General features: G+C 44.6%; 2 pseudogenes; one reads left to right on the top strand and one right to left on the bottom strand.

Annotated features, from left to right (window-relative positions):
- Positions 1 to 8,844: 8,844 nt before the first annotated feature.
- LOC147000966 (small ribosomal subunit protein eS6 pseudogene) lies at positions 8,845 to 13,058 on the bottom strand (annotated as a pseudogene).
- A 2,858-nt stretch (positions 13,059 to 15,916) lies between these two features.
- Positions 15,917 to 20,267, top strand: LOC147000965 (spermatogenesis-associated protein 31-like; annotated as a pseudogene).
- Positions 20,268 to 21,119: the final 852 nt, after the last annotated feature.

Here is a 21,119-nt window from a genome sequence, read left to right as displayed (position 1 = left end):
TCTTTGGTTTTCCATATAAAGTCGTTGAATCAGTTTGTAAATATTCATGAAGAAGTCGACTTCTGGGATCGCACTGGATCTTCTAGATCAAGTTGGGAGGAATGTCTTAACAACGTCAAGAATTATCCTTGAACATGGACTATCTTTTCTCTGATTTCCTTCAGTTTTCCCCATACAGATCTTGAATATATACAATATGTGTGTGTGTGTGTGTGTCTCTGTCTCTCTTTGCCCCTCTGTCTCTCTCTGTCTGTGTCTCTGTGTCTGTTTGTCTTCTTCTCTCTCATTTATTTGAATGTGTGCTTTTGTTATAGGATTCTTGTTCAGAGAAACAGGACACTGAGACTCTTTGCTAGGGAGCAGCTTATCTGGTAACAGTATTTTTACTGGCGATTGATTCTATGGCTATGGGGTTACTGTAACATTAAGGCTACATCAATGTTGCCATTATACTGAGGCTGAAGGAATGCAAGAATGCTGTGCAGTTTTAAGTACCCGGACACTAATTAAGTCATGTTGTCTTTTCTTTGTTCTCAAAAGGTCCCTAACACATTCCAAGTACATTAATTAAAAAATATTAGGCTGTGGCTTTAGCTCAGTGGCAGAATGCTTGCCCAGCAGACACAAGCCCCTGGGTTCAAATCTCAGTACAAAATAAAGAGGCGTGGCACTGGGAGCTGGCTGGGTAGTTAAGAGCACTCACTGCTCTTTCAGAAGACATGGCTTTGGTTCCCAATGCTTAGGTCGGGATAACTGCCCATTATTCCCAGATCCAGAGAGGTCTGATGCCTCTGGCATCCAGTGGCATCTTCATGTGTGCACATGCCCACACAAAGACACACACACATACACACTTAAAAATAAAACAATAAAAATCTATGTTCTTTTACTTTTAAAATATTTTAAAAAGAAAATCAGTAAGCAAATTATAGACGTGCAGAGAAGGCTGAAGGAGACAGAGATGGCTGTTGAAGCACTTGTTTTATACACGGAGAACCTGAGACTTTATGAGGAAAGCAGTCAGCTCAACTCCATGGAAGCCGGGAGCGGCTGAGAGAGTTGAGCCACTTGTGCTTGAAATAACTTTTCTCTTAGCAGAGCCATTGCAACTGTGTTACCCTCGGACCTTCCAGGGTGTTTCCCCCTGGAACAAAAAGTCACACTTGATGGAGTCTGGAGTTAAATTCATCTTCAAAGCAGGCAGAAAGTGATCATGCTTTTAAAATCACAGCCAATGCATGAAGGTCAAGGTTCTCCGCGCATTTTCAGATGAGTCATAGCCTGAAAGGAAATCACGTCTGGCTTCCGTGAATCATGGCAGACCCACATTGATTCCTCCCCTCCCCATTTTGTAGAGAAAACACGTGGGCACCTGTCTGGAAATAAATGAACTGGGAGTCAGAAGGACAGGTATCACATCTGCCAGTGTCTACCCTAAGTGAAGGGACATTGTGCGGTGGGGGAGGAGGAGCTGCTGATGAAAGGAGACGAGGAAGCGAGTGAGTGGCAGACCAGGGTTAGAGCCTCGTTTGCTGCTGGAGGCAGTCCTGGTTTCACTCTGAGGCGGAGCAGCATGAAGATAGATTCTCCGGTCAGTCATGAGCACTTGCTAGTGAGTAGGCTGTGGAACAGTTGTGTTTACATTCCTGGAACAACTGTCTTCGGGGTGTGCACAGCAGTCACAGAAGCACTCGCACACCAAACCTTGGGACTTTTCCTATTGTCTCCCAGCTACGAGCTAACTCACAGGAGGATTCAGTTTTATCCATCCCAAGCCAGGCACAGAGTCTAAGCTCTTGGGGAAAAAGAGATCAGAAATTCAAAGCTTCCCCCTGCTACACTGAGGGCCCAAGGAAGGCCTGAGCTACATCGAGACCCTGTCTCAAAAACAAAACAGGGTCGAGGAGATGCCTCAGTGGGTAAAGACACTTGCTGCCAAAGCTGAGGGACTGGGGCTGATTCTAGGGACACACAGGACAGAAGGATGAACAGCTTTCACTTTGTCCTCGGACCACAGTGCCAATGCCACCGCATGCACGCACGTGCAGACACATGCACACATAAAAATCAGTGGAGCTGGGCAGTGGTGGTGCACACCTTTAATCCCTGCACTTGAGAGGCAGAGGCAGGCAGATTTCTGAGTTCAAGGCAGCCTGGTCTACAAAGTGAGTTCCAGGACAGCCAAGAGACAAGAGAAACCCTGTCTCGAAAAAAAAAAAAAAAAAAAAACGAAAAAAAAAAAAAAAACAAACCCCCAAAAATCCAGCCTCCTGAGGTAGGACAAATGATGGGCAGTTAAGGGGGCAGGGGAAAGAGAGCACTCACCCTCAGATCTAGGTTGCTTTTCCTGCTGATTCAGAGTCAAGACTTTCTAGCTCATTTGAGCAAGGAAGGCTTGGTTTATTACAAACACCTTTAATCCCAGCCTTTGGGCAGAGGCAGATAGATCTCTGTGACAAGTTCCAGGATAGCCAAGGCTATACAATGAGACCTTGTCTCAACTAACCAACCAGCCAACCAACCAACCAACTAAACAACGAATATTGCCTGCACAGGTAAAGTGTTTCCCTAAATACGTCCCAAGCAAGGCTGTGGAGAGCAAGTCAAAGGTATTTGCCTAGGGCCGGAGCATTTTCAGCTTTCTATCCCCCCCCCCCCCATTCCACGATCCCTCTCTTATCCCTAAGTCTGAATGCATACCTCACAAGCTGGAAAAAAGATTCCATTTTTTTCTTTTATCGAAAATAGATTTTTGGGGCTGGAGAGATGGCTCAGGGGTTAAGAGCACTGACTGCTCTTCCGAAGGTCCTGAGTTCAAATCCCAGCAACCACGTGGTAGCTTGCAGCCACCCATAATGAGATCTGATGCCCTCTTCAGGTGTGTCTGAAGACAACTACAGTGTACTTACATATAGTAAATAAATAAATAAATCTTAAAAAAAAAAGAAAATAGATTTTTCCCCCTTATCTAATATATCCTGATTACAGTTTCTCCTCTCTCTCCTCCCAGTTCTTCCCCACTGCACCTTCTGTCTAGATCCACTCCCCTTTTGTCTCTCATTAGAAAATAAACAGGCTCCTAAGGGATAGTAGTAAAATAAAGTAAATTATAGAACAGAACAAAAACTAATACATCAGAATGAGACAAAACAGACAGGCAGGAGGAAAATGCACGAGAAGCCGAGAGCCACTGGTTCACATACTCAGGAATTCCATCAAAACTCCCAACTGGAAGCCACAGTAAGCATGCAAAGGCGGCCACAGATTTACATTCGATTCTTCTTGCTCCTACTTATCCTTCTAAATTATGATCATATCTAAGCATTAATTCCTATTTATAAATAAAATTAACATGTGATATTTTTCATGGGAAGTCCCAAAGCACAAAAAAATTAAATGTGGCAAGTTGTACCTAAGAGACATTATGAAATGATAGCGAGATTAACACATGGGAAACATTAGGAGTGCTTACCTGTGCTCGGAATAAAATGCTTTCCAATCACAAAAAGGAAGAAAAAAACGAAACCCGATATTTTTTCTACTGCAGCTTTTTCCTCACAAGCACGACTGTTTAAAGACTTGAATCAATTCTGTTCTCCTTTCAAAAATCTCCATTTTCTGCCTCAGATTACTCCTTTCTATCACGCACCAAGACCTCATGCTCTTGTGGATGTGAGTGTAAACGGAGCCTTGCCCACGGAGATGGTTGAGCAGTTAAGAGAACTTCCTACCCTTGCAGAGGACCTGGGCTCGGTGCTCAGCAACACACGGTGACTCCGGATTGTTCATACCTCCAGTTTCAGAGGATCTGCTGACTCTTCTGACCTCTGAGGGCTCCTGCATGTGTTGGTGTGTGCAGGTATATTCGGTCACATACACATAAAATGAACTGTATGTATATGCTGTGTGCACACTCCTGGTTGCTTTCTGGCCAACTCCAGCCCCTTGAGAGCAGCATTTCAACAGGGGTTCCTCAGCTCTTGAAGACTGTCATTAAAGTTGTTTACTTTCCTAATATCCATTCACTCTTCCACACCAGGAGAAAGATACTCCACCCACCCCACCCCACCCCCCAAAAAATGCTTGCTAGCTTCTTACTGTCTCATGTTGGTATTTCTAAATCAGTGTGTGCATTTGTAATCCAAAGGCAAATTAAGGTTGTAGGAACACAGACAGAGAAATATCATGAACACTGCTGTATCATTCAATAGAAAGACAATGCAGACATTTGTCTAAGGGAACCTGAGGTCACAGAGGGAAGGTTAAACCATTGTCTTTCATTTTCTAGCCTTGCTCCCTCCTTCAGTCCCCAGAACCAAGCACTCTCTGAATCTGGCATGTTTCCATTGCTTAAAAAGTATCGTTTGCATGGTTTAAAATGTATACAGGGTAACTTCAATTGAAAGTTAAGTTTAAAATCTGTGCAAGTAGCAATGTACCTTTTGTTTCATGTTGCATTCTCTCTCTGTGTGTGTGTGTGTGTGCTCTCGCACCATTCTTACACAGATACTTTGTAGTACTTGCGTGCAAAAGTTGTGTGATCTCACCAGGCCTGTTTTTCAGTGATCACCTTTGCAGTACAAATATCTTCTCCACAAAGGTGCTGGAGGATGGCTCACTGAGGCTCTTACTCAGTGCCAGCAGCTGGTTGTCAAGTGTGCAGGGATAATTCCAGCCTTCTAAAGCATCCACCTACATATGTCCATCTATTGGCTTGGCTGTGTGGAATGCCAATAAAGACATCTGCATCTATGGCTGTGTGTGATGTCAATAGAGACATCTGCATCTATTGGCTTGTCTGTGTGCGATGATTTAAATGTGAAACGTCCCTTATAGGCTTACTCATGGGTTTGCCCACTTGGTCAGCCCCAGTCGGCGGGGCTGTTTAGAAGGTTGTGAAGTGTTTAGGAGCTGGCTCTTGCTGAGGGAGTGGGTCACAGGACAGGTTGATTGATAGGTTTTGTAGCCTGGCCTTACTTCCTGTCCATTCTGCTTCCTGACTGTGTGACCAACAGTATGACCAGCCTCCTCATGATCCTGCTGCTATGCCTCCCCCACAATCCCACCTTTTTTTTTTTTTGAGACAGGGTTTCTCTGTGTATCCCTGACTGTCCTGGAACTCACTATTTAGATCAGGTGGCTTTAAACTCACAGAGATCTGCCAGCTTTGCCTCTTGAGGGCTGGGATTTAAGGGTCTGTACCACCATGTTGACTAGAATACCTTCTTAAGCTGTCAGTCAAAAGAGTCCTCTCTCTTAAATTGATTTTTGTTGGTCACAGCAATGAGGAAATTACTAATACACCAACTTCATCTAAAATGTTCAGCACTGACAAACACTCCAGGGCACACTGTAAATGAAAACTTTCATCCTTGGGAAATAGTTTTTAAAGATTTGTTTGTTTTATGTGTATGAATGTTTTGCATGTGTGTGTGTGTGTGTGTGTGTGTGTGTGCACCACATGTACACCTGCTGGGTCCCTGTGTTCTGGGGCTGTGAGGAACCATTTGGGTGTTGGGAATCGAACCTCTGCAAGTGCTCTTAACCACTGAGCTATCTCTTCATCCCTAATGAAATATGATTTTAAAGCTTATTTACTTTTATTTTATGTTGTTTATTTACTTTATTTACTTTTATTTTATGTTGTATAAGTATTTGTCTGTGTGCGAGGGTGTGTATTACATGTGTGCAATGCCCATGGTGGTCAGAAGAGCGCGTTGGATCCCCTGGAACTGGAGTCACAGGTGGTTGTAACTTTTATGTGGGTGGTGAGAAACAAACCGAGTCCTCTGCACGAGCGTGCTCATAATCACAGAGCTAACTCTCTGGACCTGGGGAAGTGATTTGAAAACACAGAAGGAATTTGAACCTAAGAAATCAAAGTTGGATTCCAAATAACTTAGTTTTTAGTGGAAAAACCAAGAAAGCCCTGTGTGATTTGACTGGTCTTCTTTTTTTTTTTTATTAGGTATTTTCCTCATTTACATTTCCAATGCTATCCCAAAAGTTCCCCATACCCTCCCTCCACTCCCCTACCCACCCACTCCCCCTTTTTGGCCCTGGCGTTCCCCTGTACTGGGGCATATAAAGTTTGCAATTGACTGGTCTTCTAAAGAGAAGTTTTGGTGTTCTAATGGGTTCTCCTTTTTTTTTCCTGTGTTGTCCCACCTCCAGCTCTGGAACAGTCCTTCAGTCTTTACAAGCTTCGCATGGTCTGCTCGAAGAACACAAAGCGGCACATTAACTCCTGTGTCAGGATAATGCGTTCTTTACTCTCATCTTCTGATTATTTCCTGGGAGAAAAGAGAATTCTTCCTATTTTACAATTTCGAAATATGATTTTGTGACAGACCAGTTTTTCCACAGAGTTTCTGGGTTGAGCATCAAAAAGGAGTCATCTAGTCCGAGGAAGCTCTCTTTCCGTGTTAGATAGAAATGGTCCCCAGGGCCAGTGAGATGGCTCCGTGAATAAAGGCCCTTGCTATCAAGCCTAGTGACCTAAGTTCAACCTTCATGACGCACATGGTGGAAGGAAAATACTCACTCCTGCAAGTTGTCCTCTGATTTTCATATGTGTATTGCAGCATGTGGGTGGCTACACACATACACACAAAATAAATTTACAAATGCAATAAAAATTGAAAATAAACAAACCCTGTACGAATGTAGATTTTCGGTGGAGCTAAGCCAGGTCTTGCTATATAGCCTAGACAGGCCTGGAACTTGCTGTGTAGGTTAGGATCACCTAGGACTTATGACCTTCCCATCTCTGTTACCTAGTGCTGTGTGGTTTGATTATGCATGGTGCAGGGAGTGGCACTATTAACCATTAGAGGTATGGCCTTGTGGGAGTAGGCATAGACTTGTTGGAGGAAGTGTCTCTGTGGCTCAGACTCTCTAGATGCCTGAAAGAGGCAGTCTTCTCTTGACTGCCTTTGGATCAAAATGTAGAACTTCCAGCTCCTCCTGCACCATGCCTGCCTGGACACTGCCACGCTCCCACCTTGATGATAATGGACTGAACCTCTGAACCTGTAAGCCAGCCCCTATTACATGTTGTCCTCTACAAGAGTTGCTTCGGTCATGGTGTCTCTTCACAGCAATGGCAACCCTGACTAAGACAACATGCTACTGTGTGTTTTGAGAAAACAGAAAAGTCACCCACATTTTGAAGCTTCGCTGTATCAAGCAGGCAATGAGTTAAATTTAATTTGCCCATTTATGCTTCTGCTGCCTGGTAAGTAGATAGGTAGGGGACCTTATGTTTGAACAAGATGTCCTCAGCCATTTGTCTTATGTTTTCTTAGGTCTCATTTAAAATATTCATAAAAAGGAAGACAATATGAAACTTAAGTCAAGTCAAATTAACTAAGAATTAAGGGAAGTGTTTGTGGATACTTGTTTGATTCTCACATCTGACAGTTCATGGCCTCCAACAGAACCAGCTCTATCCAAGCAATTGGCACACACTACCTTTTGGAAATGCAAATCAAAACTACCTTGAAATTGGGCACAGTGGTCTCTGCCTATCACCCCAGGATTCTGGTGGCTAGCGCAGGAGGGTCGCTGTGAACTTAAAGCCATCTTGGGATACATGGTGAGAACCTGCCTCAAATTACCCCCAAACAAGTAAAGTCATGCACTGAGATTCCATTTCCTTAGTCAGGATGGTTAACTTGAAGAAATCAGTGCATGCTATCAATGACGTGTGCCAGGGGAGGAATCCTTTTGCAACCAAATTAGTGCAACCAAAGTGGAAATCAGTTTGAAAGTTTCTCAGAAATGAAAAAGGAGAACCTTGGTGGGTCTGGCTCACCTACCCCTGGAGATCTAGATTAAAATACAACAATACTGCCGTTCCCATGCTTATCACTGCTTCATATTCGACAGCCAATGGATAAAATTAGCATAGATGTCCACCAACAGATGAACACATAAAGACATAGAGCTTTAGTCAGCCTCAAAGAAGCATGGAATTGTATCATTTTCAGAAAAATGGATGGCAAAAGGATCTTCGATGGAGCATTGATGGTCAAACCACCACAATCCAACCGTTTCTCAATTGCACCACCATCTGGAGACCAGGAACTGGATTCAACATAGGAGCCTTTGGGCCGGCTCATGGTTTGGATACAACACATGGATAGCTAGTGAAGGATGGATGAAAAATGTGACCAGTGATTAAGAAGAACTCAGTCAGGCATCTCCCCAAGAGCTACGGTGAGATGTGCACAACCCAGTAGAGACAGAAACGTCATCGACCAGAGTATCTGCTTAACAGAGATTGAAATAGGAATGATCTCATTTTGCATGAGTGAGCTCCTCTTTCAGCTCCATGGTATGCAGTGCCAGGGATGGTACTTGAGGCTCTGTGCATGCTGGGAAAGCTCTCCATCAACAGGGCTACATCCCTAGTTGTTTGATTGGAGACGTAGGGTTGGAGGAGCTGAGAGTCCCACCTCTTGTTTCAAAGGCAGCTTGGAGAAGACTAGCTTCCAGGCAAGTAGGAAGAGGGTCTTAAAACCCACACCCACAGTGACATAGCAACAAGGCCACACCTTCTAATAGTGCTGCTCCCTGGGCCAAGCATATACAAACTGTCACCACATCTTTGTTTCTCATTCTAGTTCACTTGATGTCCTCTCCCTTTAATAATAATAAAAAAAAGCATAAATAAAATCCCACCAAGAATATTTTAGCAGTACCTCCCTGCCCCCATTCTCCACTTGGATGGAGCACACAACATTCTTTTCAGATACTGTGAAACACTGGCTTTGCAAAAAGTAGGGGTCACATCCCAAACACAATCCTTTTTTTTTCAAGGTCATTATTTATTTGTTCCTCTTAAAGACTAATTTTTTGACTGGACTCAGACTTAGAAGTAAAAGCTCACAGCGAGGGCAGCCTACGTCTCTTGACAATCTATCTGTTCCTGGTGCTTTTCTTTGGCTTCCTTCATTCTCTTGGCCAAAAGTTTAGTGTATTCTGCACCCTCCTCCTTGTTTTTCTTAGTGCGTTGTTTCTTCAGAGAAATATGTTGGTGTTTGTGTTACAGGACGCGTAGAGTAACAAGACGTTGAATCTTGGGGTGCTTTGGTCCTAGGCTTCTTACCTTCTTTGTTTAAGGGCTTCCTGACAACATACTGGCAGACATCATCTTCTTTGGAGAGATTAAAAAGCTTTCTCGTGTCTCTAGCTGCATATGTATCAGAAGATGGCCTAGTAGGCCATCATTGGAAAGAGAGGCCCATTGGTCTTGCAAACTTTATATGCCTCAGTACAGGGGAACACCAGGGCCAAGAAGTGGGAGTGGGTGGGTAGGGGGGGTGGGTGGGGGAGGTATGGGGGACTTGTGGGATAGCATTGGAAATGTAAATGAAGAAAACACCTAATTAAAAAATATTGTCCGAAAAAAAAAAGCTTTCTGATTCTACTAGCTCTTTTAAGTCCCAACCGACGAGGCACAGTAGTATCTGTCAGTCCAGGAATATCCTTCTCTCCTTTCTTTACAAAAACCAAGTTGAGACTTAGAGGAGCGTTCACAATGCATCCGCGAACAGACTCGCGCTTCCTCTCTCCAGTTCTCCTTGGTCTGTTACAGAAATGCCCCTTACTCAACAGCAGGCTCACTCTGCCATGGGTCAAAACACCTTGCTTCATGGGAAAACCTTGTTTGTTATTCCCACCGCTGATCGGGACCACACAACCCTTTTTCGCTCTTCACCAAGAGCAGCAGCAGCAGCAGCAGCAACTTCTGTGACCATGCGCTTCTCATAGAACGAGCGAAGCTTGCGTTCGTCATCCACTTCAATGTGTTTCTGACAGCCGGTGGCAGGGAAGGAGATGTTTAGCTTCACCTTGACACAGCCTAGGAGGCGTCACGAAAAGGAGAGCCCAAACACAGTCTTTCAATTTAACCCCCAAGAGAACCAACCATTATCAGTCCTAGAGACTGCACGAACACTTCCATTAAGACAGCATCTAAGAAGCCGGGTGTGGTGGCGCACGCCTTTAATCCCAGCACTCGGGAGGCAGAGGCAGGCGGATTTCTGAGTTCAAGGCCAGCCTGGTCTACAAAGTGAGTTCCAGGACAGCCAGGGCTACACAGAGAAACCCTGTCTTGAAAAACCAAAAAAAAAAAAAAAAAAGACAGCATCTAAGGTATTTGTGTTGTCGTAGCACAGTCTGTGACCCCCATGTTCACAACCACAGAGACTTTGCAGAACAACATTGATGTGTGTCTTGAGCCTGTGATGGGAACACCAGCAACAGAATGGCTTTGCTTTTCTGGTCATCAGCATCAAAGGTTTTTTTTCACTAAACTTTCTTCCAGATTATGAGGAACGTGTGAACGTCGGGAGAGGGGATGGAGGGGTCTCACAGCGAGTGCCTGTCTGAGCTGAAGCATCCATAGGGGAAACATCCATAGGGGAAACACCCGAGGATGTGTAGGAAGTGCTTGCTGTTCCACACCCATGTCACACACCGTGTCACCCTTCAGTTTTGTCTCTAAAATGCTCATCCTTTTTCCTACAGTGCCACCTGCTGTCAGCTTCTAATATTGCAGTCTTCCCCGTTGCTTGATCCACTCCTGGCCTGAGGTGAAATCAGAAAGGGAAGTTACTCTCTCACTACAGTTGGTGGAGCACTTGGCACAGAAACACTAAAATGTACAGGGCAGTGAAGGAGGAGGATCAAGGATCTTAAGGTCACCTTCTGCTCCAAATCCAGAAATCATCAGTTTCCTTCTAATCTAATAGGATGCACACTAGGTGACCTCAGGGAGTTATCCAGGAAAATTGAGTAGGATGGAAGTGACAGGCAGAATGGGGCACGCCATATTCTCAGTTACTCAGAATTCTGAGGCAGGAGGATTAATTGAACACAGGAGTTTAAGGCCAGTCTCTTAAACTAGCCAGAAATGGTGTCTCCTACCTGTAATTCCAACACCCAGGAGGCTTAGGTAGGAGGGTAGGAGTTGAAGGTCAGAGGGGATTCAAAGCAAGTTATAGGCTTTCTTGATCTATATAATGAGTCCCTGTCTAAAAAATAAAACAAAAAACCCCCTGTATGTAAAAAGATAGATGATTGATAGACAATATAGACAGATATTTGATAGATAAGAGACAGGTATATATGTGATAGGCAGAGGATAAGAATAGATTAAGTAGATTGTCAGTGATAGAAGATAAATAAATGCTTGATCATGGGTAGTAGCTAAAAGATAGACAGATAGATAGACAGATAGATAGACAGACTGATCTGGCAACATAAGCAGAGGAAGAGAATACAGACTCTGTCTACTGGCTGGTTGTGTGTCAACCTGACACAAGGCATTTTCTCAATTAGTGATCAAGGGGGGTGGGAGGTCGGGGGTGGGGGGTGAGTGGTGTGTGTGTTGGAGAAGGGCCCCCTGGGCTGGTAGTCCTAGGTTCTATGAGAAAGCAAGCTGAGTAAGTCAAGGGAAGCAAGCCAGTAAGCAGTACCCTCCATGGCCTCTGCATCAGCTCCAGCCTCCATGTTCCTGCCCTGTGTGAGTTCCTGTCCTAACTTCCTTTGGTGATGAACAGCAGTGTGGAAGTGTGAGCTGAATAAATCTTTTCCTCCTCAATTTGCTTCTTGGTCATGATGTTTTGTGTAGGAATACAAACCCTGACTAAGACAAACTGGTACCAGCATAGTGGGGTGTTCCTGTAATAACCTGACCATGTTTTGGGAGGACTGTGGAAGGACTTTGGAACTTTGAACTAGAAGAGCCATTTGGGATGTTAAGAGCTCTGTGGGATGTTCTGTAGGAGCTTGGAAGGTAATGTTGAGAACAGTGCAAACGATGGAGGCCTGGCTTGTGAAATTTCAGAGGGAAGATTAAGAGTCTTATCAGAGCTATTGCTCTTTTGATTGTGAAGATTCTTCAGTTTTGGTTAGCTGGGGCTGAAGAATCAGCTGTGATTAACAAGATACCAGAACTACTAAAGCGAAACCTTTGCATTACTGAGACTATTGGTACTGGTTAGCTGGAACTAAGAAGTTAGTGGTGATTAAGAAGAGACCAGCTTTAAATCTTCTGGGAAATGTTTCCTGAGAGCACAGAGAGATTGTGTTCCAGAGATAGCCAAGGTTGTACCTCATGCTGCAGCTGGACTTGGAAATGTGTAAGAGTCACCCAGGTGGTACTGGTTTTGAAGACATGAAATGGTCATGAAGAGCAGCTGAGGTTCTGTGCTGTGAGAGGCCATGGAAGGCCACTGGTGAAAGTGCAGCCTCAGTTGCAATTGATGTCCCAGGACTGTAGGGGTCATGCAAAGGAGTTGAGGCTTGGCACCATGAAGAGAGCCTATGAGAGGCTATTCGTGAGTTCCAGTACTGTCTTAGTCAGGGTTTCCATTCCTGCAGAAAATCCCATGACCAAGAAGCAAGTTGGGGACAAAAGGGTTTATTCAGCTTACACTTTCACATTGCTGTTCATCACCAAAGGAAGTCAGGACTTGAACTCAAGCATGTCAGGAAGCAGGAGTTAATGCAGAGGCTATGGAAGGATGTTACTTACTGCCTTGCTTCCCCTGGCTTGCTCAGCTTGCTTTCTTATCGAACCCAAGACTACCAGCCCAAAGATGGCACCACCCACAAGGGGCTCTCCCCCCTTGATCACTAATTGAGAAAATGCCTTACAGCCGGATCTCATGGAGGCATTTCCTCAACTGGAGCTCCTTTCTTTGTGATAACTCCAGCCTGTGTCAAGTTGACACAAAACCAGCCAGTACAAGTCCTAATTTCTGTTGGTGATAAACAGCAATGTGGTAGTTTAAGCCAAATAAACCCTTTCCTCTCCAGCTTGCTTCTTGGTCATGATGTTTTGTACAGGAATAGAAACCCTGACTAAAACAGCTTGCTACCTCCCAACTAGTGTGTACAATTTAATTAATCTGTTTATGCTAATCCACATTTGCCACCTGTTCCATTACCTCTCACTCAGTACATCTGACTTCCTCCATGTCTGGCTGGCGAATCTCTCCCACCTTTGAATTTTTCCCACAGTTCCTCTCTCTGCCAACTTCCATATTCTGCACAGATATAGGCCTGCAGCTCTATATTAAAGCCAGAGAATGCCTTAGGCAGGTGAGGAAGAACAGAGATAACCTTCAGAGTCCAAAAAAAAAAAAAAAAAAAAAAAAAGAAAAAGATACCCATCACAGTCACAGCTGGATGTCAGGCCCTCTAGCAGACCCCATCACCACCCCATCTAGAAACCGCATGTCCCCTGCCTGAGACCCTCTCCATGCTGTCCAGCACCACAGTTTCTGAGTTTGAGGCCAGGCTGCACAATCTTCTGCAGATCTATATACACAAATATGTGCCAGGTTCTACTGACCTATGCCCTTTCCCAAACCACACATATTGGGTTTGTTGTTAGTCCCTCACCATTTCCACCCAAACTACACTGGTGTTATTTAAGCTCTGCTGAACTATCACGTGATGCCCTCCCACGAAAATTTTTAAAGATCAGGCTTTGCTGGACAACATTCCCAGGCTACCATTTCACATACAATGCTAGATATCAGAGCCTTCTAGACACACATTCACTTCTTCTACCTCCCCACAAAGACCACTAGGCATCATGCCCAGCTGGACACACAAGGGCCATTGCCACATACACACTTCTAGGTGTCAGGGCATGTAGTCCTCTTACCCACCATACACTGTTAGATAGCAGACCTCTGAAGATATACCCTTCTGCTGAAGCCAAAGCCACATGTGTTTGGCAGGCCTTGCTGGGCTCTGCAAACTCAAATACACCTCTTGGCATCAGGTTCTGTCACACCTCCATCACTAACCAACATTCACTTTTAGGTATTTGCCCCTGCTGGTAGTCCTCTGCCATGTTCCAGGTACACATGATGTTTCAGGACAGCAGTATACACACACACACACACACACACACACACACACACACAAACACATACACTCCAAAAAGACTGCCAAGAATCAGGTCCTCCTGGACACCTTTCCCTGATCTCTGCCACCACACACACACTGTCATGCACTGGGCTCAGCTAGACAACCTTTGTCAACCTTCCATACATTGTTACCTTGCCTTACTAGACATTACCCCACATACTGTGCTAGGAACAAGGTCTTCTTGAACATGGTCCCTACAACACTGACACTAAAACAAACCCAGGGCCAGAAGGTTTTCGAACAGAATTCTGCCAGACTTTCAAAGAAGAGCTAACACCAATATGTCTTAAACTACTCAATAAAATGGAAACAGAGGTGTCTTAGTCAGGGTCTCTATTCCTGCACAAACATCATGACCAAGAAGCAAGTTGGGGAGGAAAGGGTTTATTCGGCTTACACTTCCATGCTGCTGTTCATCACCAAAGGAAGTCAGGACTGGAACTCAAACAGGTCAGGGAGCAGGAGCTGATGCAGAGACCATGGAGGGATGTTCTTTGCTGGCTTGCCTCTTCTGGCTTGCTCAGCCTACTCTCTTATAGAACCCAAGACTACCAGCCCAGGGATGATCCCACCCACAAGGGGCCTTTCCCCCTTGATCACTAATTGAGAAAATGCCTTACAGTTGGATCTCATGGAGGCATTTCCTCAACTGAAGCTCCTTTCTCTGTGATAACTCCAGCTGTGTCAAGTTGACACAAAAATAGCCAGTACAAGAGGAAACATTGCAAACCTCATTCTATGAGGCTACAATCACACTGACACCTAGGCCACACAAAAACTCAACAAAGAGAATTTCAGACTAATTTCATTTATCAACATTGACATCAAAATACTCAACAAGATACTTGTAAACTAGATCTAAGAACACATCAAAGACACCATCCACCATGATCAAGTAAGCTTCGTCCCAGGGAGGCAGGGATGGTTTCATATATAAAATTCCATCATGGAGCCGGGTGTGGTGGCACACGCCTTTAATCCCAGCACTCGGGAGGCAGAGGCAGGCGAATTTCTGAGTTCGAGGCCAGCCTGGTCTATAAAGTGAGTTCCAGGACAGCCAGGGCTATACAGAGAAACCCTGTCTTGAAAAACCAAAAACCAACCAACCAACCAACCAACCAAACAAACAAACAAAAATTCCATCATGGTAATCCACCATATTAAAACACCGAAAGGAGAAACACCCCATAGGATCATTTCATTAGATGCTGAAAAAAACTTTGAGGAGTCCAACAACATTTCATATTAATAGAGACATCAGGGATACAAAGTGCATACCTAAACATAATGATGGCAATATATAGCAAGCCCATAGCCGACATCAAATTAAATGGAGAGGAACTTAAGCAATTCCACTAAAATCAGAGACAAGACAAGGCTGCCCACTCTCTCCCTGTCTATTGAACATAGTACTTAAAGTTCTAGCTAGAGCTATCAAACAAAGGAGATCAAGGAGATACAAATAGGAAAGGAAATAGTCAAAGTATCATTATTCCCAGATGATATGATAGTATACATGGATGACCACAAAAATTATATCGAGAACTCCTACAGGTGATAAACACCTCAGCAAAGTGGCTGGATACAAAATTAATTTTAAAAAATCTGTAGCCTGTAACTTTACTTTTTTTCAAAGGCTACTTTTGATGATGGTTTAATAACTTAACCACCCTTTTAGCCCACCAGTCACTAGAGGTAGTGGAAAAGAAAGGCTACTGGGGGAGTGGACCTGTTTAGAAATGGTTCCTGGGGGCAAATCTCATCTGCATTGTCAAGAAATCAGCAGTTCAGTTTACAGGTCAGCAGCGGCAGCTCTATCCACTTGCAAACACTTGAAGGATAAACAAACAGGCCAGTTCGGTATTGTCGGAATAGCAGCAGTGGTGGCATGACCTAGCAGGAACAGCTAGGCCTCAGCTGAATAGACACCCATCAGCAGAAGACATTTGGACCAGCAGGGATGCAAGGAACATTTCTCAACTGTGTCTCTCTGGACAAAGTGAAGATCAGCAAAGATGGAAGACCCAAAGAGATTAGCAATGCAAGCAAGCCAGATCTTCTCCCAGTCCCTTGAATCCTATTTATACTCCCTCCAAACATCACATGTCCTCTACAGGTTTCCCCTCCCACGTGTCTTGCCTCAGCAAGTGAGTCTGTCTCAGCTGACATCACTCTGCCAGTAAGAAGCCACAGCACATCACCACAAGTTTTTTGGTGCGTTTCTCTCGGTGGAGTCCCGACAAATGGAGCTCAACTGTACAATGTAAGGCGGACCAATACATGCATGTCATTATGGAAGAATCCTTCATCACATGGCCTTTCACGTGTTTGCTTTAGCAAAACATCCTTTCACCTATGTCCACTTCAGCAAAAATGTTCCTTCACATGTGTTGCCCCAGCAAGAAACCATTCAACACAACTGACTTTCCAAAGAGCCCTTAAGTTTCCACTGCACATCCCCCTTTCTGTTTGAGAATTGCCCTTCATTCTCACATTAACAATCTATACACAATAGAAATAGTTGTAAGAACCATCACATTTTCAACAAATGGCTCATGTACAGTATAGTCAAACAATGGTCTAACAAAAGAACCTTACCCTTCTATCAATATAGAGTACACTCATTAAACAAAATCCTTAAATTAATCTATTAAGATACAATAATTCAAAGAAAACAATCTACTGTTGTCGACGACAACAACCATAACACACCAAGTGACCCAAACCACTCACTCCAGATTAAGCAATTGGAGCTATGGTCTTCTTTTCCTTCTGAATTGGGGCAAAGAATTCTTTTTTGGGGGAATCCAAGGGGGGAAAATGGTTAGTCTGAAAAAAGCTGGCTGTATAATTTATTGCCTAGTCTCTGTATTTATCCAGTTTCTGTATTGCCCTTCCAGTCTATATATTGTCCAGTCTCTGTGTTTATCCAGTCTGTGTGTGATGGATCACTTGGCCTAGCCCTTTTGAAGTTGATTTGCATGCTTTTTTTTTTTTTTTTTTGAGAAATCAGACAGTGAGACAGTCTGTGAATCACTTGGGCTATTTGCTTTGTGAAGACCTCCATGTCTCTGGTGATAAGAGGGTTTCCCTGGTCTGATCTAATCTTTGTTTTGTTGGTAACCATATTTTCTTCACTCCCTATAGAGAAATAAACATAATCATGTCCCTATCTTAAACCTAATGCAGGTTTCCATTGTAATGTCAACACATCCGTACAGTATATTGGTTGGGCAAGTTTGTTCTGGATTGAACTGCCCCTTGCTGATTCCTGTGTGGTCTGCTGATTCATGTTTAGTGTTTGCTAAGGGAATGGACGAAAAACAACGAAGATTGGAATTGCTGTAAAGAACTATTTCAAAACAGGTCCACTTCCCCTGTATCCTAATATCCCCTCCCGCCGCCAACTCTGGTGGGTGGTGTGCTAGAGGGAAATTTGAACCCTTATTGAAGTAGGTTGTGAGAAATATATGCTTACACAGAGGAATTCTGGGGCACAGGGAGAAGGAACAAAACATGGACAGAGGTCTATTTGTGCCTGCTTCAGCAACAGGATTTGGAAGGAGGGAGCAGGGAAAGGACACAGGATAGGACGATAGGCTGGAGGCTGGGAAGGGGCTGTGGCACCCTCTCTCCTGCCAGGAGCCCGTTGTGATGAGGAGGCCACAGCTGTGTGATGTGCCCTGAGCCCTCCTGACACATCTCATACTGCACTCAAGGACTCAGTAGCCTGAGAGCTGCATTGCGATTCAGAAGATGGAGAATTTTCTCTCTCTGATGAATAGCATTATTGATTCATGGATGAGCCCCAGCTCCATGGACATAGCAATGGACATGGGCATTGCCTTTATGTGTGGGGCTGGGCTCTTTTTCCTACTACTGCCCTTCCTGAAGGACTGCCCAGTGTCACCACTACCTGGGAGTGAAAGTGACATCTCAAAGGTGAGGAGAGCCTTGGTTCACACACAGTGGAGCATCATGCTGTTCTTCATAACTATTACTCTCATTTTTTTTTAAAAGAAAAACAGGAGTAGTGAAAATTTTTGGTATATTAAAAAAATAAATATAGGAATATGGGTTTTTAAAATGTCAGGTGTGGGAAATTGGGCTGCTTCACATTGTCCACAGCAGCTGTCTGTGATTTGTCTCATATTCAAGCAGGGGTGTGATTTTGCCAGCAGCAGATAGTTTCTGCATTTGTGTGACATTTGGAATTCTGGGAACTTTTCAGAGGGTATATAAGTGCTATGTCCTTGAGAGGCATGGTGGGTCGTCAGTTGTTGGTGGTTGCTATCCCTTCCTGAAGTTTGTGGTTTGTTAAGTAGTCTTGTGTACAGAAGAAAGAAGAAGATATCCTGGATATCCTGCCAGTAAAGAGCAAACTTGTCTCAAGGAACTCAATTCCCCTAATAAGCAGGAGATAGGCTACCAATAATGTCTCTCCCTTTTCCCTTTATCCTTTTTCTCTTCTATCTAGTGTTAGGGCATTGAAAGGGTGGAAGAGAAAAGGCGGAGAAAAAAAAAAAGAACCTGCAAAGTAGCTAAAGCCAAACTACAGATGGGAAATCTCCAGAGAGAGTCTGAAGAGGTTGAAAGGCAGGGCAGAGGTGAGAGTGGCCCTGAGTTGTCTTCCTGAATCGCTCAGTTCAACTGTACAGGGTGGCAGAGAGGCCATCAAGGATGGCCGAGTCTCCATGAAGACACTGCATTACTGAATTCATGAGAGAACAGGACAAACTACAGGAATGTTCATTTGTCCTTTTCTCAGGTGCTTGCTTTTGTGTATGCAAAAGCAAGCACCTGAGAAAGCAGGTGATGAGAGCAAGGGTCTCATACAAGGGCTTCAGTCTCCTCTGCTCTTCTCTGCTCTGAGGAAGCAGATATCACCTGACAGCCCAGAGTCAGCTACAGAGCTCAGCCTTGGGTAGGAGCCTGTCTCAGGTACACTGACTGAGGACATCTCTGGTAAGTATGGCACAGACAGCATCTTTTTCTGTTTTATTTATTTATTTTTTCCAACAAGGCCAAAAGGAAATGTGTTTATGCACAGTGTGAATGAGTCAATGATGGATGAGAGAGAGCTCCCTGGGAAATAGAGATTTCATGTCATCCATGGGCTCAGAGAGCAGGCAGCTTGTCTACCAGAGAGAGGAAGAAAGGACCCCAGCACATTTGTGTTGTTTCTAACCGGCAGGATGTGCAGAGGAGGCAGAGCAAGACCAGGAAGGAAACTGCTGCGGTAAAAGGTAGGCTTCTGCTTTCTTGTGGAAAGGAATTCCAGCTGGCCTGCCCCTTAGTGACCAGGTTCATGATGAGAGCCATGTCCCTGAGGACATGAGATGGAAGCAGGAAGAGGAGGCTTATGGGGGTGAGATTAAAATCAGGGAATACCCAGGTTTTGTGATTGAGTGAAGCTGTGGTTGGCAGGGCCGGGTGCTACACTTGGGAGTGTTGCTTAAGGCACTGGACTGATGCTGTGTCCATGAATAGCAGAACAAAGGTCTACGTGATGTCAGGTAGCTTCAATTACCTCTGCTGCATTTCTCTTTGAGATACCTGATCCTGTGTCCCTTGCAGTCTTGTAAGGGGAATGATTCGAGTGGAGGGAGGAGCAAAGAGAGTGTACATGGAGAGATGAGGCCCCTCCATTCCCGTTGCTCACGTTCAGTGCTCTGTCCTTACACTATCCTGGTTGAGCATTAGAGACCTAGCATGGGCAGTCACAAGAGGGATGCCTCCTAACCCTGTTCTTATTCTGCATCCTTATCCTACATAACTATCTCCAGGTGGCAGAGATGGCAGAAAAAATGTGGAAGAGACCAACTTATGAAAATGAGAGACATCTCTTGTGGATTTCTTCATACCAGAATGTGAGCTCAGGGTCTGGAGATATTCATACTGAAGATGCTATGCAGAGTGGGATTAGAAGACAGCCCTGTTGGATGTGGCACAAAGGGATTTGGGATATGGAGGTAGTGTGTGTGTGGGGGAAGACTATAAGGATACAGGCACCATATTTATACAGACTGATGGCCCTCTTGATCCTCTGCTTGGGGCTGATGCTTTTGCCTCCTGTCTTTTGCAGTCCCACCAAGCAACTTTACCTGGGCGCCACACCACATGCCTTTTGGAACCTCAGACAGAAAATGGATCACCTTCCTCTCTCACAGCTGTCATCTTACCTCAATATCTTGGAGGACCCTACACAGCAGGAATTTAGTTGACTTTTCTGGGGGCGTAACCTCTGTATTCACAGAGTCAGTTGTGGCTACTGCCCAGGACTTCAGAAGCCTTTCATCACCAGGATGTAAAACAATGAGTTCAGTGATGCATGTGGCCCTGTCCAAGGACTAACCCAGACTCAAGGACCTCCATAGCTTTCCCAGGATCTGCCATGCCTCAACACCTTGCGACACCAAGCTTGTTAGGTGTGACATGGGTCCAGGAACTGGAAAACCTCCCAAGTTCTACACCAAGCCTTTTAGTGTAAAATAAAGGAAATATACCCAAATCCATGATATCCATTCATGGCTATCCTGTAAACAATTGCATAATTCTCCCAGGGTGAAAATTGCACCATAGGCTTCCTCTTCACTGCTTTGTACATGTCTCATGGGGCCTCTTCACAGGGAGCCCGGCCAGGCCATTCCATGTCTGTTCATCAGCGTTCTGAGGGCTTGATGCAAGCCTTCACGCCAACCTTGCTCTTGCATTTTGCAGTCTGAAATTCCTATACCATACGGATAGTGCTTGCTTAGTCTGTGGTCAGCGCTAGTGTGATCTGCTCCTTGTCAAACCAGGTGGTGTCTCTTAGTGGATGAGACTTAAGGCGCTGTCTTTGGTAGCTTCTGTGAAACTTTTAACCACACCATCAGTTTAGAGGTGCTCACTTCAAATCCATTTTTTTGATGAGTGGTATCTTGCCCTAACTGGCCCTTTTCCTACAGTCTGAGAAGTTTGCCTTTCACGGTCCTATTCACTTTGTAAAAGAATTTGTTCTTGGAGAAGTTTGTTTGTTTGTTTGTTTGTTTTTCTGAGACAGGGTTTCTCTGTGTAGTCCTGGAACTCACTCTGTACACCAGGCTGGTCTCGAACTCAGAAATCCGCCTGCCTCTGCTTCCCAAGTGCTGGGATTAAAGGCATGCGCCACCACTGCCCGGCAT

This window comes from Mus caroli, unplaced genomic scaffold (genome assembly GCF_978045245.1).
Source record: "Mus caroli unplaced genomic scaffold, Mus_caroli_1 scaffold_15, whole genome shotgun sequence".
Lineage (NCBI taxonomy): Eukaryota > Metazoa > Chordata > Mammalia > Rodentia > Muridae > Mus > Mus caroli.
Note: the sequence above shows the minus strand (reverse complement) of the source record. Positions and strands in the feature narration are given on the sequence as shown.